The 27,460-nt window shown below is 48.7% G+C and overlaps 1 long non-coding RNA gene across 6 annotated transcripts; it reads left to right on the top strand.

Moving 5' to 3' along the window:
• The first annotated feature begins 56 nt into the window (after nucleotides 1-56).
• LOC119061528 (uncharacterized) lies at nucleotides 57-27,460 on the top strand. Of its 6 annotated transcripts, none has more exons than XR_008391947.1 (6): nucleotides 70-145; nucleotides 17,162-17,404; nucleotides 18,117-18,173; nucleotides 20,172-20,297; nucleotides 26,176-26,338; nucleotides 27,354-27,460. It is a non-coding gene; the product is annotated as an uncharacterized LOC119061528 (long non-coding RNA). The 6 variants fall into 6 exon arrangements; XR_008391946.1 differs by lacking the exon at nucleotides 70-145 and adding an exon at nucleotides 11,779-12,066 and having other exon boundaries at nucleotides 26,176-26,290; XR_008391945.1 differs by lacking the exon at nucleotides 70-145 and adding an exon at nucleotides 11,779-12,066.

Here is a 27,460-nt window from a genome sequence, read left to right as displayed (position 1 = left end):
GTGGCTGGTGAGGCCGGTGAGTGGCGAGGACTGAGGGAGTGTGTGGAGTGTTACACATGGGCTGTGTGAGCCAGGAAGCACTCGGGGACCCAAAGCTGCAGCACCGGGGGAGAAGACTGACGGTACCGTTCAGTGCTGCTGACAGGTAGGTCTGGGAGAGTGGAGAACAGAGTCAGGGTAGAGGGACTGCAGGGAACGAGGTGGTAACCAGTGACGTCCTTTTGCCTCAGGTCCTCTGTCCTGTCCTTCCTCAATTATCCCTTTCACAAGTGTCTCAGCCCCCCTTTCTTAGTCTGTGACTAATAGGGGACTGCCCCTTGGTCTCTTGTTAGATGCAAGATGGGGTGCAAAGGGGGATTTTGTGCCATTTTCTAAGCCCCAGGACATGCCAGCTTCAGGATATCCTTTGTCCCCTGAGCCCGGCTCCTTTGCATATTAACCCATGGGGGTAAGAAGGAGGCCATCTCTTGTTTTTCTCAGGACAGTCCCTTTTCCTGGAAGGCAATGGTGTGGAATGTGGAGGCTCAGAATTCCCTTTGTTACAATAGAATTAAAGAGGGACTTGGCATCAACTCTTCCTCACCGATTTACATTAAGACCTTGTTTTGCTTTCCTTTGGGGTGGGGTAGGCAGCAAAACTAGGCTTCATAAACTGACTTTTGTCTTTGTCAACAATTTATTTAGCACAGTTTCACTGTGGGAATTATAATTTCACAAGCCAATAGCATACAAGATAGTATCTCTTAATAGGCAAAATAAAGAAATAACATACTCCAAACAAATGACACATTAGTCACACTAGCTTTCCAAGCAAAGGGAGATAAAGGAATAAAGTCCAAGTTTAATATGAGGTATACACTTTTATATGAGTAGGCCCTCATGAGAGAGGGTGACCAACCAAGAGCTCATTTCCAGCTTCCGGAACAAAAGTAAAAGTCCCCCGTTGCTAGAGTGTGTTGCTAGGGAATGAAGACTTGGGTGGCGTAGGAAGGCAGGCTGACTTCCTTCTGGGGCTGCTGTGAGGCTTTCAGCTACTGCTTATAGAGAATAACCCTTACCATGGGGGCAACTAATGCCACAGGGGACTTTGGAGAGTTTTTAGGTGAGGGGAGAGTTGCCTCACCCAAACAGAAACTCTCAAATAGTCCTTACAAACTCTCAGTATTTATAGTCTACATGTCTGTGTCTCCACATGCTCTTATCCACAAGCCCACAGGGGCCCCTCAGCATGTAAACAGAGTGTTCGTCAAGGTCAAGGATGAGATGATGACATCCTGACGCCACTTACTCCACCCTTATAGCAAAATGATTTTACTTCTAAAAACAACTTTTTTGGATCTTTGTCGTAAACAAGTAGATTAAAACAGCTTCACTTTAGGCATAAACAGGCAGATTTGAAATCGTATTTAACCAATACACAACAGACCTCTCTCCTCCTCTTCCTCCTCTTGCCCCCCAGTCCCCACACCTTTCATCCTGTCCACACAGACCTCATCTGCTGCTGGCACCTTTTCTCCCGGGGGCCTGGGGCTCTCTTTGCTCATTGTTCTCTGGGAAGTCCAGGTGCCTAGGTCCTTGATAAGGGAAATGGTATGCAGCCCTCCCCAACCCCTTGTGGGGACCTGGACTGTAGAGAGAGGGTCCTTCTCCGATAGCTGGAGGCTGAGGCTTCTGCCAAGGCACCTGCTATAACAAAGAAGAAACATCTGCTTGTTTTGTTTACATCTCATCCAGATGTTTGGGTGCCATGCAGATGCAGCTTGTGGGGCGTCTGAACGCTGTGGCTGAAAACTGAGCTAGGAGGCCAAGAGAGAGGGCCTCCGAGCAGAAAAGGGATGGGGCCGGGAGGCAGATGCTGCTTGGGGGAGGGAAGGAGGCAGGAAGGGGAGACATGGAACTGGGGGCGGATCACAGCCGCGGCAACAACTGGAACAAGATTCTCCATAAACATTGGATCTGTTTACAAAGCTATGAGTGTTGGGAAGCACTTGCCAAATTGTGATTTTAAAAAATTGTCCTTTATAGTGTTTCACACCACTTACCAGATGCTGAGCAAGAGCCTACTGTGTGCTCCGCAGGCCCGCCCAGGCCGCCTGCTGGGCCCTTTCCAGCTCTCTGCACACCCATGTCCTTGGCTGTGACACACGAAAAGTGCTGGTCCCGAGGCTCCAGCTGAGAAGACCAATTAACAGTGCTGGGCAGTGAGCATAAATCACCACGCTCCCCCTTTTCCTGGGCTCGGGGCTGGAAAGTATCAAGACTGTGCAAATACTTGGGATGTTTCTCTTTATTAGTGATAAAATATTGGACGTCAGCATGTGCCGTTCCATGCACTGCCTCCGACAGTCGGAGCAGTAATTGTGATGAATGGGGGTCCAGGGGCAGGGCTGCAGGCGTTTAAGAAGGCTCTGTGGATTGAAAATATTAGGACTGATTAAAGGTCAAATACTTTATAAATTTATCAGGGCTGGATACGTTCTTTGGAGGCGGGGGCTCCCCTTCCAGCCTGTGGAAAAAGAACTGGGCACGGTCCAGGGCCCACCCTGCGCCCCCCCTCAGGCTCTGCCACATTTACCCTACAACGCTGATGAAACCGGCAGATGTTTCCCTGTGATTCGTGCCCTTTTGCATCTCTTGCCAGGAGAGACAGTTCAGCACAGACATCTGCGGGTAGGAGTCTGCCCATTTCTCACTGGAGGGAGAGAGGAGAAACTTCGCTCAGACTGCAGGATTAAATCAGCTGGTGGGATGCTAGTCAGGGCCCTGACCTTTGCTAGTGGAGGCAGGGGCCACAGGGACCTGCTGTCGGGAATAGTTGGCTCTCTAACCCACCCATGGAGCCCTCCAGGTAAGAACCGGAGGCTGTGTGTCCATCCTGCTCCTTCCAGGAGGGTCTGACTTCCTGTAGTGGATGAAGAGACCTTTGTAACTCTTTCCCTGCCAGGAAAGTACAGGGTGAGCCTCTGTGAATCCCGGTGGCAGCCCTCACCCCCTCCTTGTGATGAAGTCCATTTATTGAACAAATATGTATCGAGGCAGAAGCCACTCTGGTGGGGGGGCAGGGGGTGAAACAGGGCAAAATAGATGGAAAAAAGCCCAGCCTCCATGAGCTTATATTCTAGGGAGGAGCAGGAAAATAAATATAAAAACTTATAAATGATATATTAAATGGTAATAAGAACTAAGGAAAAAAATAGAGGAGAGGAAGTAGGGAGGGCCAGTGGAGTGGAGGAGGGGGGCATTTTGGAACTGGTCAGGAAGGGGTCCCCGGGAGCTGCAGGAGCAGGCGTAGGTACTGGGGAAGACTGTGGACCTGAAAACATGCACGATTGTGCTAGCGCCTGAGTATTTTAGCACTGGCAGTCCTTCTCCCTTCCTTCTGGAGGAAGGAATTGAATGTGGTATAAATAAAACCACATGCAGAAGATGAGTGAGGTAGAAGAGAACCTGTCCTGAGAGACAGTTCAAAAATCCTAGACCAAGGATTTGCGGCCTTTTTCATTTCATGGCACACCTAAACTAATTACTGAAATTCTGCAGCACACCAAAAAATACATATTTTTTTGCTGGTCTGTCCAAAAATAGGTATAATTTTGATTTATTCACACTGGAGTGCTATTGTTGTGTTGGCTGTGGTCATTTTTTAATTTGCCAGTCTAAGGAAAAGAAGTCAGTGCCCCTGACTAAACGGTCAGGTACTGTGTGGTTTGACAAGTTTGACAAGTCATGTGGCACACTGGTTGAAAATCACTGCCCTAGGCTAATGGCTTGCCTCTGAATCATGTGGAGGGTTTATCAAAACACACAGTGCTGGATGTCACCTCCAGAGTGTCCGTTCAGTTGGGGTCTGAGACTTCACAACTCTTGCAAGTCCTCAGGGGCTGCTGCAGGGGCCCCGTGCTGACGACCCCTTCCCTGAACTAGCAGGGCTTGCTCTGGTCCCTTAGGCAAGGCTTCCTGGAAGCCATCAATGTGGAGAAAAGTTTGAGAAAAGGAACATAGAGCAGTTTTTCAATCTACTGCTTGGAAAGCAAGGGATAGTAAAAATTAAGTCAGCCTGTGGGTGGAGATGAAGGCCTCCACACTGCCCGTAGGTGGGGGAATGGATCGGGTGGTTGAAGCTGAAGCTGATGCTCCCCCTTCCTTCCTCCTGCATTTTGGATGGGGACAGAGAAAAAAGGAGTCGGCAGAGGAAGAACACCTGTCCCTGGACAGGGGTGTTGGTAGACTTGAGCACGAGAAGGCAGGGAGGGGGAAGTTTCGGAAGTGTTCCGACTCCTGGACTATGATAAACCTCTTAGAAATGGATAGATACAAAGAGGCATCACTAAAAAAAGATGCTCTGTTCAGTATGTTTTTTTGAGCACATCGGGTTAAACAAATTTCTTTACTGTAGGACTTGCTTAGGTCTTTAATGCACAAATGTGCATCACGAATTTCCCCAGAGGAGGATCTAATATTCAGTGTTTCTTCAAGCTTTTTTACTACAGAATCTTCGTTACTTTTTCATGGAGAACCTAACAAGACCGGTGTGCAGATACGCTTTGGAAAATACTGGCTCTTAGGATCAAATTGTTGGTCTCCTCCAACCCACACTGACGATGGAAATGAAGAAATCCTCACACAGCCAAGAACTTGAAGGATGTCTCCAGCAGCTCTTTGTTCTCTTAGAGACGTTCTAGATTGGGTTAGAAGGCCCTCCAGATATACCCAGGATTTGATGCCCATTCTTAGGCCTTTATGGTTCTTTGAGGTGAAGCCCTGCACACCTGGATCTTACCCATTTGACTTGAGCAGAACTGGAAGACGCCATTCCTCCCACAGATATCTGAGTCTTGCTTAAACATACTCCAACCACATGAAATGTATAGAAGCATGCGCTGTACTGGCTGGACCAGGCAGAATTGGCCAGACAGGGTCTGGGTACTGTACTGAATGTGAGTGCATGGCTCATGCCTATAAGTGGGGCCTGCAAAGCCGAGAAGGGGAGGGGCCTAGAGGCCCAGCTGTGTCTGGAGAACAGCAGCCCTGATATTTACGACTATGATGGTCCTTCTCTAGTGGACCTGCTTTGGAACATAAATAAACTTAATAGGCTTCAAATAATTATGACAACTGAATTTAAACCCCAGACTGTGGTCTAGGGCAAGGGACGCCTCTCTGTTTTGAGCCTGATTCTCTCTAGCCAATGCTCAGGCCTAAGTATAGTAGCGCGGTAGACTGGGTGGTCTTCGGCAGCAAAGAACTGAGCTTGGGGGTGGCTTTGTGAGTGAATCAGAGGTAGGAGGTCCGTTCTTGCAGAATGTCCCAAGCTGAAGTGTATTACTGACCTCATCCAGCCCCCAGCCAGCTGGGGTGGATTCTGGATCCTGCTCCTTACCTGCGGGGAGGAGGAGCCTGTCCCTGGCCCCCTTCCCAGCCTTTCTCAGAAGCTGTGGCTGAGACATGTGGAATTATAAGTTTGGCTAAAGGCATTGGCATGTTTTGAACACTTTCTATTCGTGGGACATCATATCATCTTGTAGGAAATGAAGACATCTGTCTCTAGTGTGCAGCAAACTAGGATGAAGGGCAATAGTATAAACTTATAAAGACAATGAAGGAGATAACAGATGAGATTAGTTCCTGCCGAGCAGAAAAGGGACTTTCCAGGAGAGGGAGAGACCAAAACAAAGGCGTGATGATGGGAGAATACTCAGAATGTTCCGTGGTGCGGTAGAATGAAAGTGTGAGCAGGAAAACATGTTGGACCCAAAGGCTTTCCTTTCACACTAAGAAATACCTTGTCAAACAAGCACTAGAAAGTCAGGCTGTATTTTAATGTTTTAAAGTAATATGCATGTAGAATAAAATTTGCAAAAAATATAAACGTATATTCAGTGAGATGTGTCTCCCTCCAGAAGCAACTGCTATTATCAGTTTCTCGCGCATTCTCTTAGAGACGTTCCTTGTTTCTGCAAACACCTATATGAATCTATCTCCCCAATACTTTTTAAACATGAATATTAATATGTTGTGTACACTTCCCTGTACTTGCTCATTACACTTAATCGTAGATCTCGGAGATATTTCGGTGGAGCCCATTGTGTCCCATAGTTGACTTAATAAGACTGACTGATGGTATTTGGTGTTTCCAGTCTCTGGCTACTTCTAACAATGGCGTGGTGAATATTCTTATTTGTGAATCATTTTATGCACGTATCTGTAGATTCATAGACCTGAAATTGCTGGGTCAAAGGGCATTTGTGTTTTTAATATTGATAGACTTCACATGGGAAAATTAAATGCAGGGGATGCTGGGACTAGATCTATTTTAGGAAGACCCTTTTGGAGGCAACAGAATGATGGGAAGGAGGGGAAAAGACGAGCGTGGAGAATGTTATGTTCATACCAGGCAAGATATGATGAAGGACAAAACAGAGCACTGGCTGAGAAGTGGGAGGGAAGAGCAAGGGTGGAGGAGGCTCTAGCAACTGGTTAGATGTGTCCACATGGGAGAGGAGAAATCCAAGACACTCCCAGACCCAGAGCCCCACATGGGGAGGGGTTAACCAAGAGCTAGAAAGAATAGCTTTGATCAAATCTTAAAAACTAGGAATGTGTCTGCATAGATAGAAAGTAGAAATCCTCAGGTGCAGTAGAGCAGGAAGAAGAACAAAGAAAAAAAAGAGAGTCCTAATGGTCCCCTGGTGAGGGTTGATTGGACCCAGGGTAGCTTCAGACAAACAAGGGCAGGAGCATGGACTTTGGTGTCCTTGAGTTTGGAAGCCTTATGAGTTGTACTCGTCAGTTTAGGGTTTTCGCTGGAACCAACAGTAGCTGAATTTCAGTGGTTTAACACAATAGATTATTTCTAGCTCATATCACTATCCAACTGCAGGAAAAGGAATGAGGAGGGGGCTCTGCTCCAAGCAGTTATTGAAGATCCTGGATTCTTCCATATTTAGATTTGACCCTCCTCTAGATCCTCAGCATCCTCTGTATTTGGCAACTGGTAGGAAGAGAGATTTGTGTATGGGCAGGTTTTATGGGCCTGGGAAGGACTTCTACCAACTTTCTATTGGTCAGACTTGAGTCATATGGTTGCATGTAACAGCAAGGGATCCTGCAAGCGGTATCTGGCTATGCACCCAGGAAGAAAAGGGTCATGCTTGATGAACAACTGGCCAACTTTTACCCCCAAATTGTGTGTCCTGGGTGAGTCATTGAACATCTCAGAGGCTCGTTTTTCACCTCTGTACAATGAGAATAATCACCTGACAGGTGGGATGATTGTGAGGAGTAAATGTGATCCACATGTAGGTGAATAAATAATCACTGTAGTGAATATTTACACATATTCATAGTGCGTGATCTCCGGTTGCGACCCTCTGAGAGCAATTGTGGTGCTTTCCCTGTCCCTCTCTGCCTGCTCCAGGTCTACACAGATGGAGGAAAACAGTTTGTTTATGACTGACCTGGATCATTCGAGCCCCTGAGTAGATTTATTTTCTTGAAATAAATCATTTGGTTTGGCTGACTCCACGGATCAAATGCATGAGCTTGTTTCCAAATCTCACTCTGCCTGGTCCGCGTAGACCCAGCGGCAACCCCTGCCAGACGGCTCCAGTCCGAGCATATGCGAGCTGCAGAACGATTCTGCTTCATTCTTTCATGTCATTCCCACACTTCAGAAGTCTGGAGGGAAGCTGAATGTTTGCTGTTCTGGGATCATTTGAAGCCGGGCATGCAAAGAGTTCCGAGTCACTTTCAAGTCTGCCTGTAGGAAATCTTTCTTGGCAACCAGACAACTAGAATTAGTTATTAAAGGCATGTCAAATGAATAAAGACACCTCTGTGAGGAAAACCGCAAGAGCAGTTACTTTTTCTAATGTGAATAGGAGGCTAATATCAAATCACCTTTAATTTTCCACTCTTTCTGCGCTGTTTGGATGGTAGGTCAACTCTAATAACACAGATACAATGGAAAAGCATTTCTGTTTTCATCTATCTCAATACATATGCCCACTGCAGATGTGTGTCTTAAAGCCGGGGCCTGGAATTTAAATGAGCGCCTGCATACTGACGAGGCGGTTCCTCCAGGAACGCTCTCCCAGATGCCAAGCCTGCGTTGCTCTCATGGGCTGTAAGAAGCCAGCCAATGAAACAGAATAAAGCGCGCTCCTGTCTATAAACCACGTATCCCACAGAGCCCAGGCCGCAACCTCTGCCAAAACTTAGGAGGGCCGTGAAGACCCAGCCATAAGGACCAGGGGAGAAAGTGGTGTAAAGGCGTCTTGAAAACATGGGCCTGCTTAATTCTCTTTTCTTTGTGGCTGAGACTTAGGGTCACTCTGGATAGGTTTGTGGAGAGGGGAGCTGGTGACCAACAGGAAGTGCTCTATCGTGGTGAGGAGGCTCTGGAGTCACTGTACTGTTTAGGTTTGAGCTGTGGTGCTGTTCTATTTTGCTGTCATAATGGGCCTCAGTTTCTCTCAGCCTCAGTTTTCTCATCTTTAGAATGGGGGACAATAATACCCATCTCTCAGGGTTGTTGCATTAAATGGGCTAATTCTTACAAAATACTTAGAACAAATATTTGGCAATGAGTAAACTCTCAATAAGTGTTGACTATTATGGCTACTATTATCAACAACATTATTATTATCCAGGGGGAAAAGGGATCCACTTTATATGTGGGGGGAGGTGGGCAGGAGGAAGGGGTCATGTAAGCCCGAGCAATATGGGCTTTATATGGAAGGGAATCTGGCTGCTTGAGAGAAACCAACTGGGCCCTTTAAGGTGGAGCCACCTTGGAAGCTCTTCTGTTGGGTAGACATGATTTGAATCTTCACGATCAAATGGTGAAGCTGACCCCACACAAAGGTGCTCCTGGGTAGACAAGTCCACCCTCTGGATGCAGAGTTTTCACCCAGGATCAGAAATACAGAAACCACTGAATGGACCAAGCTAACTCCAGCCTCCTAGAAATTAACGCCCTTTAGATGGGTTCTGTGGGACAAGGCCCGGTTGAAAGCTTTTTGCATTTTGTGTATCTAAAAGATTTGAGTGGCTTTTTCTTAAACTAACGTTTATGGTCTGAGGGGTCATTTTCCAGCAGTTATCCCAGATCTAGGTGCAGGCCACTAGTGTGACCTTCCTGACCGTCGTTTTTACCTCCAGGTTAACACCACCCCCTGAAGCCCTGGTAGCACCCGGCTGGGACTTGGCTCTCCAGCCTCCCCTCCATTGACACCAAAGGTGGATCTTCAGCCAGTCTTAGATCCGTGCCATGTAACTGCTCCAGAATGACAAAGATTCTATCTTTGACCAAACTCAGGCTCCTCTGAACTGTCTTCCCAACTAGGTGCTGACTGTTGGACTCCCACGATCATGTCTGCGTTGTTCAATTTTAGCAAGAATTCTGCTAACTCATTTTAGTCAGAATCTTCCACCCCTGATGTCTGATCACCCTTGATATGTGATTGGGTTCCTTATCCTCCACCATCCCTCAGGTAATGTCTGGTCACCCGGGCCTGCTTTTAGCAAGAATCTTGTTAGGTCACTTTTTCCAGAATCCCCCCTTATCCCTGATGCTTCCTCATTAATTTTTTATTCACTGACCCTGTTCCTTGGCTATAAATGCCCACTTTGCTTTGCCGTGCTCTGAGCTGAGCATTTCCCACCCCCACTACAAAATTTCATGGCAGCGTCCCCCTTCCTGAATACTGTCTGCCTTCCTGGCTTTAACAACTGTCATGAATAGCTTTTCCTTAACAGGGGTCTCTGGGTTTGTCCTGGGAGAGTTGAGATTGGCTGTGTGTCATAGTGCCCCAGTCTATAGGTGCAATTCATGGGCTGGGCAGGGGATCTAGAATGTTCTCTGGGGCAGTTAGTAAAGTGGGACTGGGGAAGCAGCCAAGGGGTTCAAGAGAATTGTCAGCTCTTTTTGCCCTTGTTCTCACCATATTTGATATTTTTAGGTACAAGCTCTGTTCAGTAACTGACCAGTCAACAACATGGTGACCTGTATTATGTGCGTAATTTCCCGATCAGGACTTCTGGATGCAAATTAAACAAGAAAAAAGTGCCTTTTTTTTACTGTTGCTTTTGCTTGATTCTATTCCCCTTTTGTTTCAAAAAAGGAACTGAGGTGTCTTTGTAGGAACCAAAGTGAAGATGGAAATGGGAAAACTTTACTCAAACTCTGGGATATGCCATCTGTTGGAAGTGAGGCAGGCAGTCTACGGACTTGACTTCTTAACTAATCATGGTGCTCTCGAAGCCCAGCTTAAGGCTTCCATGCACATGTGTGTATTTGTATGTAGAGAGTATGTGTGAGCACACGCTGATGAAGCAGAAAATGACACAGCAGAAGTGCCCGAGTGTCTGCTCCGTGCCAGGAGCTTTATTTCCTTTACTCCTCATGACAAACTGAGGAAGCAGGTATTATTATTATCACATATGGGGAAACTGAGGTTAAGAAAGGCAAGACAGTTCATCCAGGCTCCAGAGTGAAGTTACAGAAAGAATTGTGACCCAGGCAAGTCTGCCTGGCTCTGCAGGCTGAGCTCTTCTCACTTCAAGAAGGGGGCAGGAGGGAAGAGAGGAAGAGAAAGGGTTGGGGTGCGGGTGGGAGAAGGTACCCCAGAGATTGAGCCTAAAAGTCCTGGAAAACTACTGAATGAAGCCTGAGCGATGGCTCTCACTCCGCGCCGGTACCCCTAACTCTCGCTCAGACACCCTACATCTGTAGGTCTCTCCTCTCTGGTCCCCACCCCATTCTCTCCCTCGCTCTTCTTGACTGACAGAGACCTGACCTGCCAAGGTGACTGTCCCGCTGCTGCAGTGTGGGTCTCCTGTATCTGGAACTGGGCCCCCACAGGGTCAATAGAGAGATCAGAACTCTGCTTAGGGGCCGCTGCCAGGGGAGGGGACAAGTCTCTCAGTCCCTGTCCTGAGCTGGGTCACCTATGTGAGGGTGGCTGGCGCACAGGGGTAGAGCAGGGCTGAATGTTCCCAGGGGTGCGGCCACCCTGCACCCCTCTGCTTTTCCTGTGCATCCTTGAGCAAGCCACAGTGCAGACTCTTGGCTTCAGACTCCGGCGGTGGGTTCTTCAGCAGTCACCAGGGCTCCACGGTCGTCATCCCGATGTAGCTGTGACAATGTGGCTCTCATCTTCCTCTGAGTGGACCCTGTGGGAGGGGACCCTCGCTTCCCCTTCAGCCCATATTCCTTTTCCCAAGGCGGCACACTAGTCCCCCAGGAGGAGGCCTGTGGGCTTCCCCCGGCCTGCCGCCTCCCCGGCCTGGGAACCTCCGCAGACCTCTCCGCCCCAGCACTGCTGAGCACGGAGCCAAGCCAGGGCAAGCCTGTGCATATAGGGCCTCCATTTCAGATCAGATTCACAAATTTAATTTCCTATTCCTTAATTTAATTCTGCATTTTAGTTTTGTTTTTATTATTTACATGGGTTGCCTTTAATGATTCCAAATTGCTGCTGCCCTCTAGCAGTATTTTGTCTTAGGTTAACTTCTTGAAAACCGATCAGCGTAGGAGTTTATTCCACACTGGGTCTAGTTATTTTCTGAAACGAAGCACAATTAAATTAGAATAATGAACATGCTCTTTAGAGGATTAATTCATACTAAGCAGGCCATGTGCTAGAGCTCACAGAAGAAAGGGCACGAGGACCGAAAGCTGTTTTTCCTGCCTAAATATGAAAAGTACATTCTGCTGAGCAGAACAAATCAGCTAATGACATCCAGAGTGCCGGCCAGCCCCAGAGCGGCTCGGAGCTGGCATCTCGCGTTAGCGCCGCCCGGGGCCGATGCTGCTGCCTACCTTCCCTCCTGGAGAAAGCTGGCAGCTGGGGTTCACCTGGCTCTTTCCTTCTCAGTGCAGCTGATGGAGTCCCCTGTAGACCTTCTAAATTCTACCGCAGGAAGCCGCAAGCCCCACCACCGGTGGCTTCAGGAGCTTCACCCTCAGAGCTGTCCAGAGCCTGTTCATTCATTCGCTCTTTCTTTCACCCAAGGTGTGTCTCACTGAGTGAATGGGAAGTTACCGCTGGGACTTGAGCAGAGGTAGGACGTGATCTGATTTACATGAAAGGTTTCTGGCTGCTGGCTGAAAATAGACTTTCTGGGGTGGAGTGGGGTGGGGTGGGTAGATGATGGGAAAACTGTTGGGGGGCTAATAGCTTAGGCCTCTAAAACTCTAGCCCAGGTGCCCCCACACCACGTTCCCTGCACCTCCCAAACTGCTGAGTTCAGGCCTCACAGCCAGGTCTGGAGGCTCAGAGCCTCTCCTATAGCCCTCACCTCCCTGAAGGGTCAGAAAAGCAGTTTTCCAGCAGCTGTGAGGCATACCCAGAACTATTACTCCTTGCTCGGCCCCTCTCCACACCTCCCAGTGACCCATGGACCGGAAGGCCTGAGCCTGCAATGCCACGAGGCTTCCAGGCTGGGGACAGCTCTGCACTGTTCCTTTGGTTGTCTCAGGCTCCTCTGAGAGGGACACCCTTTCAGTCAGGTAACTGACAAAGTGACGTCAGAAGGCCTCTGCTGTGCAGCTGCCACAGAAATAGGAGAGATCAAAGCCAGAGAGGACCAACATCTGTGACAGCCAAAGCAAGGAAGACGTACAAGCAAACCGAATGAATAAATAAGCAGATGAATGATTGATGGGTGGGGGGATGAATGATTAATGAATAAATGAATGATTGATGAATAAACAAGGGTATGGCCCGGAGCCAGCTCCTCCTCTCTGCTCTTTGAGTGCATTTTCTCCTGGGAACCGAGGAATAAAGGTTCTCCCATGGTCCTCACCTCTGGATTCCCTGCTGGCGTTGGGATGGCACTGCTTCTGACCCCAGAGGTGGAGGACGCCTTGGCCTAAGAGCAGGGGGCCTGGGGCTGCGGGGGTGGGCTGGAGGAAGGTGGCCCCAGCAGTCGGGGCTGAGATGGAAGGTGGCTGGGGCAGCGGGCGGGGTCTGAGGGAGCAACGCTCTGAGGATCTCCCAGGAGGGAGAGGTATGAGCGTGGGGGGAAAGGGTGTTTTAAAAAATAGGTTTTTATTACTATGCAGGTATGTTAAGGCCAGCAGATCAGGAGATGCTTGCCATTAAAAAGATAGTTTGTTATACTTATAGATCCCAAAGAAGGGGGCAGGGCACACCATGGGCGTTACACGGGGAAGCGACGGAGTTGGTCAGGAGGCAGAGGGAGTGGGAAAAAAACATGGTCAAGAGCCTTCATTACGGTTTGCACAGGAGGGACCAGTGAGGCAGGTTCAGCGGAGTTAGAATTGGACAGTGTGAATGATTTCAGCTGGCTCTGGGGCACAGGAGCTGTCCCTTAGCGGTCTGGTCCCTGGCCTGGGTGGGGATTAGGGCAGGGGGTTAGTAATCCGGGTGGAAAAACTCTGATAAAGGGGATGGTTGAGAGTGTGGACTCTGTGTTGGTTGGTTTGCATTCAAAAGGCATATGGGTAGGTGTGTCCTGCACTTTCTGCAGGGACTAGGTGGCCCTGGAAGGGGCAGTTTCTTTTGTCTCAGCAAAGCCCCAGATATTAAAGCATCAAGAATGTAGAAAATAAAAAGACATGCTTAATACAGACGAGATCGGGCACGTTCAGGGTGGTATGGCCGTAGATAAGACATGTTTAATGCAGAAGGAAAGAAGAGAAAATTTTTTTCCTAGTCCCACTCTAGACGTCTGTAGATGCTGGGCCTCAGCTTAGTCTTACTCTGGGCCTGTTGGGATAGAAAAGTCCATTTCAACTGAGTGTTTGGCTGCTTTATCTCAGTAGGTAGGAAGACTTTGGTAACTGGAGTTTCCAGAAACTTCCCTCCAGGAGGCAGGCTGGTGTGATGGCTTCAGATCAGGCCCAGATGTGCCCTCCACTACCTTGGCACTACCCAGACACACAATGTGCCTCTACTCCTAGAAGCTCTTGTCTCCAAGGGTGCCCAGACCCTGGTGCCTTGCAGGGGAGGGGAAGGGTTTGAGGAAGCAATGTCTGAGGACCCTGGGTCTCATAGTCCCACTCAATTTTGGAGGAGGGAATCCTCTACGGAATCTAGACTGTGAGTTTGGAGTCAAAAGACCATTCAGAAGAGTATACGTGTTTCACTGTATTTTCTGAACTTTAATATATACATAAAAATGGTTCCCATTTATTGAAAGCTTACTAAAGGCTAGACATTGGGCTAAGAGCTTTGCACTCTTCATGTCATTTAATTCTCTCATGGACCCCAGGCTTGGTAAGTGGCTGACTCAGAATTGTACCCAAATGGGTCAGGAATTGCCTGACCAGGAAAGGCCACTTGGAATTGCAAACTGAGGGGGCCTCTTCTAACCACCCTGCTGATCTTTCACTCCTGTGACCTGCTGGTTCTCCACCGTTTGGGGGCTGCAGAATCCCCTAAGCGTGTGATGAGTGTAGAGCTTCTTTCTATAAAACGCACATTTTCCATTTTGCACATTTCCCAGGAAATTTCAGGGGTCCACAGCCCGTCCTGGTGCTCACCAGCTTTGCATCGGCATTTGCTTTGTGCAGTGACTGTTTTTCTTTCTCATAACCTGAAGGCAGAGGGCAACCCTCAAGGCCCCCAACATCACCCCAGTGGGGAATGGAATCAGTCAGGACAGGTCAATCAATGAAAGCTCACTGCGTGCTCCTTCCATAATTGCATTCCTGCCTTTTCATCCTAACAGCTAGCACTTAGGGTAATTGCATTCCAATAAGGCTCCCGGGTCTGAGGCCTCTGGGGCCTGCCCTGGAACCTGTTGACATGCCCTCTGCTTCCAGAGGGGTTCTGGAGACCCAGACAGCCTTTTAAAATTCTTCTCTGTTGTCTTTGCTATAAGAGAGACAAAGGACTTTGTAATAGATCTTGTCCAAAATCCCATTTTCTTAACCCATCCACATGAGCCCTGGAGCCAAGGAGTCTTCCTCAGTCCAGTGCTGTGCTTCAGAAGTCAAAACAGCAGTAACTATCGTTCCAAGTCACCTTTGGAAACCCCTGGCTTTGGAGTGGGGTGCCGGCCACCATCAGGCCGGGCAGAACCTGCTCGGGATTCAAGAGCAAAGGGCTTGTGCACTCCCTCTGGAGCTGGTATTTTTGCTTCCCCAAGGACCCCCAGCCTTACTCATTTATTCATAAGATTTATGAAATCCTCCTTAAAGGGCTTCTCCTCCTGTGCAAAGAAAACTCAACACTACAAGGAAGTAGGAATTTCCCAAGAAGCAGGGATATTTCCTGAATCCAGAGAGTTTTACTTCCAGAAATACAACTTCCTCTAAAGAAGGCCCATGTGTTCTCCAGGAGTAATGAAGTCCATACAATGAACAGAAAAAGTGCAGGGTTCAGGGTGATTTGAGTTTCAATTTCCAAAATAGATGTGGCTCCTATTCTGGCCCCCACAAAAGGAAGATGTAAAGTGGAGAAGTCTGCTGTGTGTGATAGGACTTACAGATGCCCCTTTCCCCCACCACAGCCCCTGAGGCTTCTTTCCTGTGAAGAAAACTCTCTTCTACCTCTGGGTTTGAACCCCAAGAAGCTCCATGAGCCCGGCTCCCTTGTGCCGCATCTTCTGGGCTGAGAGTTGGTTCCCTCATCCCTGCTGAGACCTTCCTGCTCTCCCTCATAAAAAATGGATTGTTCTGAGTTGAAAATATTCTTGCCGGAGGGGGGAGGAGTGATGTGTTGAGTATTCTTGGGTGGCTAATCCCCCTTCCAACATTATAATCCTTGCGGCTGAGCTGTGGTTTAGCAGAGGAGCATCGCCTTCTCAGTAAGGCAGGCCAGTGTGGGAATCCGGGCTCTGCCAATCACAAGCTGCGTGACGTTGTGCAAGTCGCTTCACCACCTCGCATCTCAGTTTTCTCCTGTGGTGCGGTGCGTGGGGAGGGAATGGCATGTAAAGTAGAGTCAATAATATTGTAGTAAATGTGTACAGTACCAGGTGGGCACTAGAGTTATGGGGTGGGACCACTTTGTAAATTCTATAAATGTCTAACCACTATGCTGTGTACCGGAAACTAATATAATATTGAATGTCAACTGTAATCGAACAACAAAAATTAAAAGAAGAGTTGACTTATAAGGCTGAAATTAAAGACATAACATATGTTAAGGTACCTGGCATTGGGTACTTGATTTCCTTTCCTTCTTTCCCTACTTGGAGGCACAAATTTCTGAAGCATTTTGTACATGTGAGAAGGCACTAGGGTTGCTCCCTATCAGTACTCTGGGGCCCGGGCTTCTCCCCAGCCTGGCCCCCTCCTCCCAAATTCCATTCTTCTTTTTTCCTAATCACTTCCCTACCTACAGCAGATAGCCTGATCTGCGAATCATCATTGCTTCAGCCTTTCCCCAGAGCACTGGGTTCTCACTGACAGGCTTGGCATCCCTCTGTGGTTCACAGCGGTGGCCAGGGCGGCCTCACAAAAGGGGACACCCACGAACAAGTCAATTCGTCTACCCCTGCCTTTTCTGTTTCACACCAGGGTCTTTACCTCTGAGTCTGTTAGGGCTGCCACACACTTTCTGTGGGTGGGGAGAACGCAGACTTTTCATATCATGCAATGGATCCTAAATGGGCACCCGCCTCTTGGGAGCACGAGGGAGCCTGTCGGCCTGAACAATGCACACGCCCTGCTCTCTGAAGCCCGGCCGCTGCCATCGCTTCCCTGTTAGCGTCGCCCTTGCCAGTATCACGGCCAATCAGGCTCACCCTTGCCATCAGCACCCAGCACCCTAATCAGGACTATCTGAGCCTCAGGGAACTAACACCCTAAGTCACAGTGACCAACCCATTTTGGGGTATGTTTTGCCTGCTTACAGGTTAAGTGTTTTAAGTGGAAATCTTGACATTGCCACCTCAGTGTGTGGGGGCGGGGGTGTGGGGGCAGGGTCGAACATGCCAGAGGAGATTAGGGCTTTAATTAAACGGCCTGTTTGGGTAAAGGCTTTTAGGTGCAAACCTAATTTACACAATAATGGCAGTTTATCTGAATTTTGTTCTACTGAAGGAAGCTCTTTTACACTTGGTTACTGTGGCCAGAAGCCTGGCTTCACCTTATTGCCCCTCCCCAGGGAAAGCAGGCAGCTTCCCTCTAGGCTTCCGCCTTGCCGACCACTGCCAGTGACACACCCCCACTCTCCTCTCTCAGTGTGAGGCCCATCCACGTGCCAGGCAATACCCTTCGGGATGACTCAGCAAAGTCAAGTGTGGGGTCCAGGGTTGACACCCGAAGGTCCCCGCAGAGCTCCACAGTAGGCCGGGGCAGCCGAGAGTGGCTCTGGGAGCAGGCTGCTGGGGCCGGGCCTGGGGTTTCTGCTCCTGGCACCCGCCAACACCGGATAGCACTGACGTTTACCTGGTTGGCTCCTGCGGAGACTGGTGAACTGCACAGGTGAGGTGTGGTGGCTAAGTGTGCAGGGGTTGGGGGAGTGGGGGTGGGGAGTCTGGGCCAGAGGGAGACTCCATAGCCAATCTGTCAGGGAGGCTTGAAGGTGGAGGGGCTGCACTGTAGCCTTTGGTGGCGGTAGTGACTCTTTTCTAGGTGGAATGACAGCATTCAACAACCTGTCAGGACAAAGGAGGAGGAAAATGAAAAGTTGGTGGTGAGAGGCAAGAGCTTTGGCCTAGATGGCGGGAAGCCACAGGGAAAGGGCCTCAGCGGTTGTTAGAGGGACGGGCAGGCCAGGCAAGGGTTAAAGGGTTTGGGAACTCCTGTTTCCAATCACTTGTCAGCCAGCCTCCTCTCATCCTTATCAGCGGGGATGGGGCCGTGGGGAGAGGCTCGGAGAGCTTCAGTTTCCAAGCTCTTCTTAGACTCCAAGCTCTCAGTGTTCTCATTACCTTCTAAGGGCTCCCAGGCTCGCTCCGGGGGGAGGGGGCCAGTAGGCACTGGGAACCCAAACACAGTTAATGGGGTAGAGTGTGAGTTACTAAATACAGCCCTGGGGTGGCGGGGAGCTGCAGAATCTCAGCAGTAAACTGTCCGAGTCAAAGTGCCCCTCCTCCCTTCCCTCTCCACGGAAGGCCAGCTTAGTGCGGTCTGTGTCTTCCCTCCTGTTTAACTCACCACGGGCTAAACCCTTCGATGCTTCTCTTTTTTTTAGTTATCGCCACGTTGGAAATCTCCACGGTGCATTTGTGCAGTCGCTTTTGGAACTCAGGTAAAGGAGCTTTCGTTTCTGGTGAGATTCATCTCAGAGGATTTGACCTATGCCCACCCATCCTTTGGAGAATCTTGCTGTTTTCATTTCTGCCATCCCACCTATTTACCAACTGTCCCCATTTCAGCCATTAGGAAATTTGATAAATCTGCTTTCTGTATCTTCATTCAAGTTACTGATTTAAAAAATGTTGCCAGGAGAGGGCTGAGGACACAGTCCTTGTTCACACCAATACCGGCTCTCTTCTAAAGTTGACATCAACCTGTGGTCAGTATCCTTTGGATGTGGTGATTAAAGCAGTTATTAATCTCCAGTACTGTATTTCTCTAATTTATACTCCACTAACGTATCCAGAAGGCTACCACGAGAAAAGATGCATGCCTTTTTGAAATCCCACATACTTGGTCCCCCGAATCTCCTTGAGGTTCTATTCTAGTAATCTTGCTAAAGAAAGAAGAGAGGTTTGTGTGATATTTTGCATTAGACAAGAGCTATGTTCTGAATGCTAATGCAAACATCACAACTACACTTCTCTACGGAGCAAGCATCACCTGCTAGGAAGAACTGTGTGTTTCAGACATGCCAGGGAGCTGGGTCTGTAAAAGAGGACTGACCCAGAGAAGAAATGGGGACTTAAAGGAGATTCGAGCTACTCAAAAGTAGGGTGGCAGTTTATGGAAAAGGCACCGGCTCTAGTGATTTGGGGGGGGTCCTAGGACTGCAAGTGTAGTTCTTGGACTAGAACCAAGATTTTGCCCTGGAGAACTAGCCGCAAGGCCTTGATTCTTGTAGAGGTAGAAGCTGCAGGCAGGTTCTGAAGACCCCGGCTCTTCAAGCGTGCAGGCCTCTGCTGGTGCCATTCCCTCTGAAAAGCCCGCCTGGTGCACACCTCCTCATCCTTCATCTCCATCACAGGCCTTACATCTTCTAACAGGTCTTGCTTGCCTCCTCCTCACCTAATTCCAGACTTTGCGGGTGGAACTCACTGCTTCTCCCACTGCGACCTTCTGTTGCCCATAGAAAAGTCTACATTTGCACCCAAAATAATGTATTGTGCAGAGGTGAAAACACAGGCTTCGAAATCCAGTAGACTTAGATTTCAGCCCCGATTTTCCTTCTTATTTTAACCTCTCTAAATCCCAGTTTCTTCCTCTGGAACATTGGGACAAGAATACATACTTACTAGGACTGGCACAAGGACTCAATAGATAATGAACACAAAGCATGGGATTAGCTATTTATTGCTGCAGAAAAAATTAGCCCAAATTTAGAGGCTCAGATCACCATCAAATGCTATCTCACCCAGTTTCTGTGGGTCAGGAAGGGCGGCTTATCTAAGGGCTCTGGCCTGAGGTTCCTCATTAGGTTGCAGTAATCTGAAAGCTTGTCTCAAAGCCAAGGCTGTTTCTGAGATGCTCCAGTCACATGGGTGTTGGCAGAAGGTTCCAGTTTCTCACATTGTTGGGAAGCCTCAGTTCTTCTCCATGTGGACCTCCCCATTAGGTTTCTATTTTTTAAAAAAGATTTTATTTATTTTTAGAGAAAGGAGAAAGGAGGGAGAGGAACATCAATATGTGGTTGCCTCTCATGTGCCCCCAACTGGGGACCTGGCCTGCGACCCAGGCATGTGCCCTGACTGGGAATCAAACTAGCGACCTTTTGGTTCAAAGGCTGGCACTTAATCCACTGAGCCACACCAGCCAGGGCCTCATAACTTTTCTTAAGTGTCTTTACTACATGGCAGCTGAGTTCCTAAGAGTGGCTGAGCCAAAAGAGAGCATGGTGGGAGCAACACTGTCATTTATGACTTAGCCTCAGAAGTCACACACTGTTTTGCCCCCCCACCCCCCAAATCCTATTAGTTATTGTAGAAGGGGGCTACGCAAGGACATGAATACCAGAGGGTAAGGATCATTGGGGCTCATCATCTTGGAGCCCAGTGTTTATCAAAAGCACATCATATCATAAGGTGAAAGCAACCTACATGTCTGTTGACAGATGAATGGGTTTCCTATACGATGGAATATTATTCAGCCTTTAAAAAGAAGAAAATTCTGCCATTTGCAACAACATGGGATTACCTGGAGGACATTATGCTAAGTGAAGTAAGCCAGACACAGAAAGGTAAATATCACATGATCTCATTTATATGTGGAATCTAACAAAGAAAAGTCAAATTCATAGTAACAGAGTAGAACAGTGGTCCTCAGAGGCTGAGGATGAGGGAAAGGGGAGATACTGATCAAAGGATACATACTTTCAGGTATCAGATGGATAAGGAAACCTAATGTACAGCATGGTGACTGAGGTTAATGCATTATATACTTGACATTGACTGAGAGTCAGTCTCCTGTTATCACGACACATACCAAAAAAAAAAAGGTAGCTATGGGAAGTGATGATGGATATGTTGACTAATTTGATTGTGGTAATCATTTGATAATGTATACTTATATCAAAACATCTCATTGTACTGACTGGAGGGAGACTTCACACTCAGATGTTAAGTGGGATTCTGTAACTTTACCCATCTTTTTGGGGTCAAGACAGTTCCTCACATTTTGATGCTTGAGTACTAAAGGTGCTTGATACCAAAACAGCAGGCAGGGCAAAAAAAGTTCTTATGATTCTTTTTGGAAGAGTGGCCCCCGGACAGGAATTTGGTGGGGAGCTATAGCCCCAGCCCCTGCGATTTAAAGAGTGAAGCCGCTGTTGTTTGACTCCCTGGACCACAGCAGACATGGAGACCTCTTGATATTTTTGTCATACTCAAATTCCAATCTTGGTGACTCTTGTGTCCTTCCATCAGGCAAAACAATTGTCCTTTCTAGGAGGCTCTGATGCACACTGCTTAGAGTTAATTAGAAGCTGCATAGGGTTTCATGTCAGAGACCCGCCTGGCTACTCCTGCCCTCTGAGCAGGAGAGGATCTGAGTCTGGGAGGTAATCGATACTCTGGGCAATATTGAGTTTCCAGACAAGTAGCTTAAATTGTAAGCCTTGCCCCACCCCCTGGGCTTGAAAGTTCACCCATTGTCCCTTTCCCACAGACAGAGCCCTCTGTCCCTGCTGGTGCTATGCTTGTTTGCCCCATTTCCCAGTAAGAAGCCACTCCCATGGGGCTGCACCTCCAGGAGCCTGGGAGACAAAGACTGATGGGGGAGCAGGTGTCCCCTCGGAGATTTCCCGTGCAGATCACATTCCCGCTTGCCCGAGGTCCCATTTCTCCCCAGCTTCTTGAAGTCTCAACAAGTAGCTTTGATTGGCTCTTTCTCTCCTTCTAAAGACTACGGGGAGTGTGGCAAGAAGAGGAAAACTCTTCTACTGTGGTGGGAAGAGCTTGGTTGCAGTGATCAATATTTTGCCCCTGGATAAAAAACATTTTTTTTAAAGATTGAGACATAAAAATTATAGATGGGACACAGCATGGGAGACAGATGATATGTGAACTGTATCTAAACCGAACCAGGTCACCATATGGGACTATGAAAGGAAATTAAAAATGCTTACGGATTGAAATAAAACAATTCCATAATTGAGTCATATGATGTGTCAGAGACCATGGGAATCCCAGGCAACTGGACTTTGGATTGACCTCCCTCTTCAGGAAGCTTCTTTTTTGGTATTTATTTCACTTTCCCTTAGGATTTAACTGGAAAGAACTTTTTTTTTGGTAGAGACGGCGTTGAGAAATTTGGCCGGTGGGCGAGGTGGGGACTTACTTGTGCATTTGAGCGGTTCTTCGGGAGCAGCATTAGACGATGCGAATCTACTGGCTCTCAGATTCCCCCTCCGCACTGACGTGGGAAGAATCGTGTCGCTCTTGGTGGGAAACCCAGCCAAACTGTTCCCCTGGAGATAAGAACACAGAATACATGTTTTAAGAAATATGTTGGGGGGAGTCGAAAGAATGTTAATGAGACCGTTGATAAAGTTAGACAAAGAAGTTGAAAATAAAATAAATACTTAGGGCGAGTTTAAATATTTTAAAAGATACTGAAAAGAAAATGTTGAGCTTTCAGAGCAGACTCAGGAAATGGGGCAGAAAGAACCCACCCAAGAAGGGGACAGTGTGAAGACCAAGTTGAAGAAGCAGGTCTTTTATCCAATGACTAGTAGAGAACCGCCACCGCCACCACCACCAACAACAGTTTATTGCTAATTAAAAAAAAACAGATTATGGTGCTAAAAAAAGGGACAAAACACAATCAGCTCTGGGAAGACTGTATCATGTGAGGTTTGTGGATACTATCTCTTCTTCCCTCTGTTATTATGAACACTAATTTTTAGAACACTTCATTCAATTAACAGTCACTTACTGAGCACATACTATATGCCATTGCTTGGCATATAGACCTGCAATATATTTTAAACATCCTTACAACAACTTTATGACTACCTATAATTATTAGCCCCATTTTATAGGTGAAGAAATAGGTCCAAAGAGGTTAGGCACTTGCCAAGTGTCACAGTTAGGAAGCAGGGGGCAAAGGATTTGAACCTGGGAAGACCTGTGAACTACATAGTACAGCCCCTGGATCAGTCCAGGAGTAACCAAAATGCAAGACAGAAAGTGAAGAGCACTCTGTGGGTGTTCTAAACAAACGGTGGCCAAAGTTCTTAACTCTGGCAAGGAAAAAGGATGGTGGGAAGGGCTTAAGGGAGGGGTAGCATTTGAGTTAGGTCTTAACATGAGACAAGATTTCCTCAGTGTGCATAGGTGCTCCATCTTCAGGATGGAGGAGATGACAGGAGCCAGCACTGAGGAATGGACAAGTGAAAGGTGTTTGGAGAATTTTACAAATCCCGCTTGTGGGGGGAGCAGGTTCTCTGGAGTGGGTTGGAAGCAGCCAGGAGCAGGACTTCTCACACTGTCCTGTGTATCTGGTGACCCAGGGGTCTTGTTAAGTGCAGCCTCTGCTCCAGTGTCCATGGTGCCAGCCCCCAGGATGCCTGGGCTGCGGGATCGTTCTGGTTTCCTGAGGGCCTTGCTTTCTTGGCTTGTGGTGTGGACTGCGTTGGGCAAGCCTAGGACTGCACAGATGGATTGTGAGCAGGGAAAGGAGGCTTTCGAAAGATGTTTGGTGGTAGTAGGGGATGCTCTGGAGAGAGTTTGGCCTTTGGTTCCTTTAGCTCCTAACATAACTCCCAATGCTCAGAAAACGGACTCATTCTGGGTTCAGGCAGGAAAACGGAGACGGACCCCGCTAGTTTCATAGGGCTAATTTCACCCTTCCCTTCTGAATGCCACTTTTTCACCACAGCTGCCGGGAAACTGTTGCTCCCCCTCCTCCAGGACTGGCCCGAAGCAAAATCGGTCCTATTCTCCAGGGGTTCAAAGAAGGAGATGAAATTCGGACTTCACCCTGGTCGTCCTCATGGGCCTGTCTGGGTAAAGTCTGGGCTCCGTCACCCAGCACGTTCTGGATCAGTTTTCCACACTGGCAGATCTGCTCGGGGAATGAAAAATGCTGCTAATATCAACTTGGAAAAAAAAATCATCAGGAAATTAAATCTGTGGCTTTAAAAAAAAATCCCACACAGCTTTCTGGTGCTGCTTGGTCTCCCAACTGGGATCTCTCCCTCCGCCTGGGGGCCTCTTTCCGGCCTCCGCCCCTCCCGATCTGGTCCGCCCACCCCGGGTCCCCTCCCCTGGCTTCCCCTCCTCCCTTCCCTTCTTCCTTTCTCATCCCACAGGGCCACCTTCTTTTTTTTTGCACTGGGCTTCCCTTCCTGTCTTCAGGCCTCCAGCTTTTGCTCAGCTCCACAGAAGCATCTGTCTGTCTCCTTTTCACTCCCCATCAGGGAATCCTAAATGCTGAATAGGCCCTTCAGGCAAGGCCCTGAAGGGGACTTGGCTGGGGCCTTGGAGAGAAGGGAGAGGGGAGGGGTGCCAGAACTTGCCAGGACCATACAGAAGCCCATTGATAGGCAGCCCCTCAACACAGACAAACCAGCCCAGCCTCCATGGCTCCGGGTGGAGTAAGGTGTCCCTTGAGGCTGTGGCCAACATCCCAGCCATCATGAATGACCTTAGTGTCTCTGGCTGGTGGGGGACCTTCACTGTGTACCCCCCACATCCTTTGGGCCTATCAGCCCCACCATGGGTGTGAATATATTCGTCTCGAAAATAATTTGTCAGTACATCTCCATCAGCAGTGCTGATTTCATTAATTGGAAGAATTAGGTCTTTGTGGCCAATGGAAGAATATGGAGCCAAAACACACGGAACGCTTTTCCCCAGTGACCCACAGACCCTTGGACGAACTCCTGGGTGCCAGGAAAATGGATTGTTTTGCAGAAAGAATATCATTGGATGTTTATTTAACATCACTCTCCATCCTCCCGCCCCCCGAAGACCTCTGAAGCCTCTCACATCTGGCTGCTTTTCTTCCTTTACTTTTTTGTGCAGAGCCAGGGCAGAGAGGAAACTTCATCAGGCTGAAAATATCCAGCAGCAAAGTGTAAATTAAATGTTCAGAGAGGCCAGGAGAGGGGGCGATCTCATATCCTGGGGGTGTGGGACTAAATGTGTCCTCACTCCCATTCAGTGTGGGTAGACCTGCTTCTGGACCCCGCATCTGCCGCTAGGAGCTGTGTGACTTTGGGCAAGATACTTAACCCTCCTGAGCTTCAGTCTCCTTACTGGTAAAATGAGGAAACACATACATACTCCTAGGGCTGTTGGAGGATGTGAAGTGTATGGCACATTGTAGATACTTGATTGATGGCAGCTACTATTATTATTGCTGGGATCAAAGTCAGAACAGAATCCCAACTGTTTCTGTATTACAAGGACCCACCATTGCTGGCCGCACCCCGGGAGACAGATGGGCAGAAGCTACCCCGTGAGGGGAGACAGATGGACGGAAAAGCGTGATCAAGGGGATCAGATGGAATGACAGGCCAATGGGATGATAGACAGATGACACATCTCATGGGGAAGGTGGACTTATGACAACCCAAAGGAGATACTGAGAGACGGTTGTCCTTTGGGGGAGGCAGATGGATGAGGGTCCAACAGGGGAGACAGAGAGATGACAGGCCAAAGTAGAAGACAGATGGATGGCAATTTCATAGTGGAGTGGGGGCGGGGGGTAGGCAGCACTGTGATTGGTGAGAACAGATGGACACCATGCTGGTGAGGGGGCCCGGGCTTCCTGTTTAGTCTCTATTCCTCAGGCCTGGACATCCCTGAATTCATAAGAACCCCAGGGGCTCTGTGGGCATTTGAGGAGGGAGGGAGTGGGAGTCACATGACCTGAGAAGACACTAAATACCAGGGTCAGCCTGGCCTCTGTTCCTCCCCCTCCCACAGCCCCTCCCTGGGTGGCCCCACAGATAAAGGCTCAGCCCTGATGAGAAGGAGGAAGAAGAGGGAGAAAACAGTGTCTTGAAAGCAAAGAGAAATAAAAACTGGCTAAGAGTTTTATTTATTTAAAATAAAGGTTCAGTTATGCTTGACTGTAAACATGCTGGCCCATCCCTCCCTCCCTCGCTCTGTCTTGGTGGCAGAGGGCTCAGACCACACAGCAAGCTGGGGGCAGGAGGCAGAGAGCAGGCCAGAGTAGGCTGTGGGGAGGCATGGGACGAGGGTGCCCCAGGTGTGGGGAGGGGAGGAGAACCTAGGGACACAGTGACCTGCTGAGCACAGGTGGGCTGGGCTGATCCTAGGCCCTCCGGCCTTTAGCTCCCAATTCTTCAGCACACAAGCCCATAATAGTTTAAATGTCTTTAACTCCACAGGCAGCGCACGCAGGCCGTCAGCCTGACAAAGGGATGGGGATTGGCACAGACAGGCACACGGACCCTCACAGGTGCACAGGCCTTGCTCTCACCTGCCTCCGGCTGTTTCTCCCTTTGTTGGAGATAGAGAGCAGGGTCCTAGAGGTGGTGGGCGGAACTCCAGCTGTGAGTCACTTTTTCCATTTGAACTAAAAATCCTTATCTGCATTTCGTACTCTCTTTTCAGTTCTACCTGACTTCCTTCTGTGTTTTTCAGTGACTGAGCTGTAAGAACCTATGAGCTCCCTGGAGAAGGAAACAGTGTGGATGGAAAGGAATCTGGAGCAGAGACGGGCCTGGGGGATCCTGCCTTGCCTGCCCTTTATGAAGAGGTTGCTGGGGCCGTCGTTGGTGGCCCAACTGGCCAGGGAAGGGCTGTGGTATGCAGGGTCAAGAGGGAATAGGCAGGAAATGTTTGTGATAAGAGGCTTCCCCTCTCACAAGCTCCCCTTGCTTCCAGACCCAGCTGCGGGATAAGGATGCCAGGAGCTTTGGAGGTGGAGGCTGCAAGAGCCCACTTTTGGGACTGCAGCAGGAAGGGCTGCGTTTGCAGGGGCCCCTGGGGCCCGAAGAAAGGCAGCACTTGGGGACATGACCCTAGGAACCCAGCCAGGGCTGCCTTCCTTTGGGATCAGGAAGTTCAATCAGACTTCATAAGGCTAAATCAATCCATTAGGAAAAAGAACAGAAAACAAACAAAACCTTGGGGTTTGTTAATCCGAGTTGCTGAGAGGGCAGAGCAGATCTAACTATGGCTTGGCCCAGGGTACTTTGTGCTCCAGGTTGCTCCCACCAGTCAAAATGAAAAACTGCAGCTACAAGGACCAGGCTGGAAGCTCTGAGAGGGGATCCAACTCAGGGGAGTCTTCTCCAGGGCTTGGGGCCTCAGGAGCAAGTGTCATGCGGCCTTTTGCAAAGCTCTGTGTTCCTGGGGCTCCTACTGTCTCCTCTTTGCCCCGGGCCCAGCAACTTCACCATCTGTGGTTGACTTGGACCACTCACAAAGGAACACCCCCAGGGTGGGGGCCTCCTGCCATTGTACCACTGCCACTTCTTAAGGATTAGCAGCTTCTTCTACCCCTGGGGGCTGCACTGTAAATGCCTGTGTAATGCTAATTTGTGGTTGGCAGGAGATTGATTGGGAAGGAGCTGAACAATGACAAGAGGTGGCTGAGCTCCCTCCTTCTCCTGGTGGGGGGAGAGAGAGAGAGAGAGAGAGAGAGAGAGAGAGAGAGTGTGTGTGTGTGTGTCCTAGGAGGCTTGTAGCAACCAGGGCACAAAAAAGAAGATTCAAAGAGAGAATGAGAAGTATACAAGCATACATTCAGAGAGATTATTTTTTTTGATGGGAGTGACAACCCATCACTGTCACTTCTGCCATATTCTATTTATTAGAAGCAAGTCACTGGGTCCAGACCACACTTAAAGGGAAGGATTACTTGCAAGAATCATGACAGCCATTTCAGAAGCTACTGGGACACTTAGAAATATCCCTGCAAAAT

Source organism: Artibeus jamaicensis, unplaced genomic scaffold, assembly GCF_021234435.1.
Source record: "Artibeus jamaicensis isolate MK-2021 breed Jamaican fruit bat unplaced genomic scaffold, CSHL_Jam_final contig_465, whole genome shotgun sequence".
Classification (NCBI taxonomy): Eukaryota; Metazoa; Chordata; class Mammalia; order Chiroptera; family Phyllostomidae; genus Artibeus; species Artibeus jamaicensis.
Note: the sequence above shows the minus strand (reverse complement) of the source record. Positions and strands in the feature narration are given on the sequence as shown.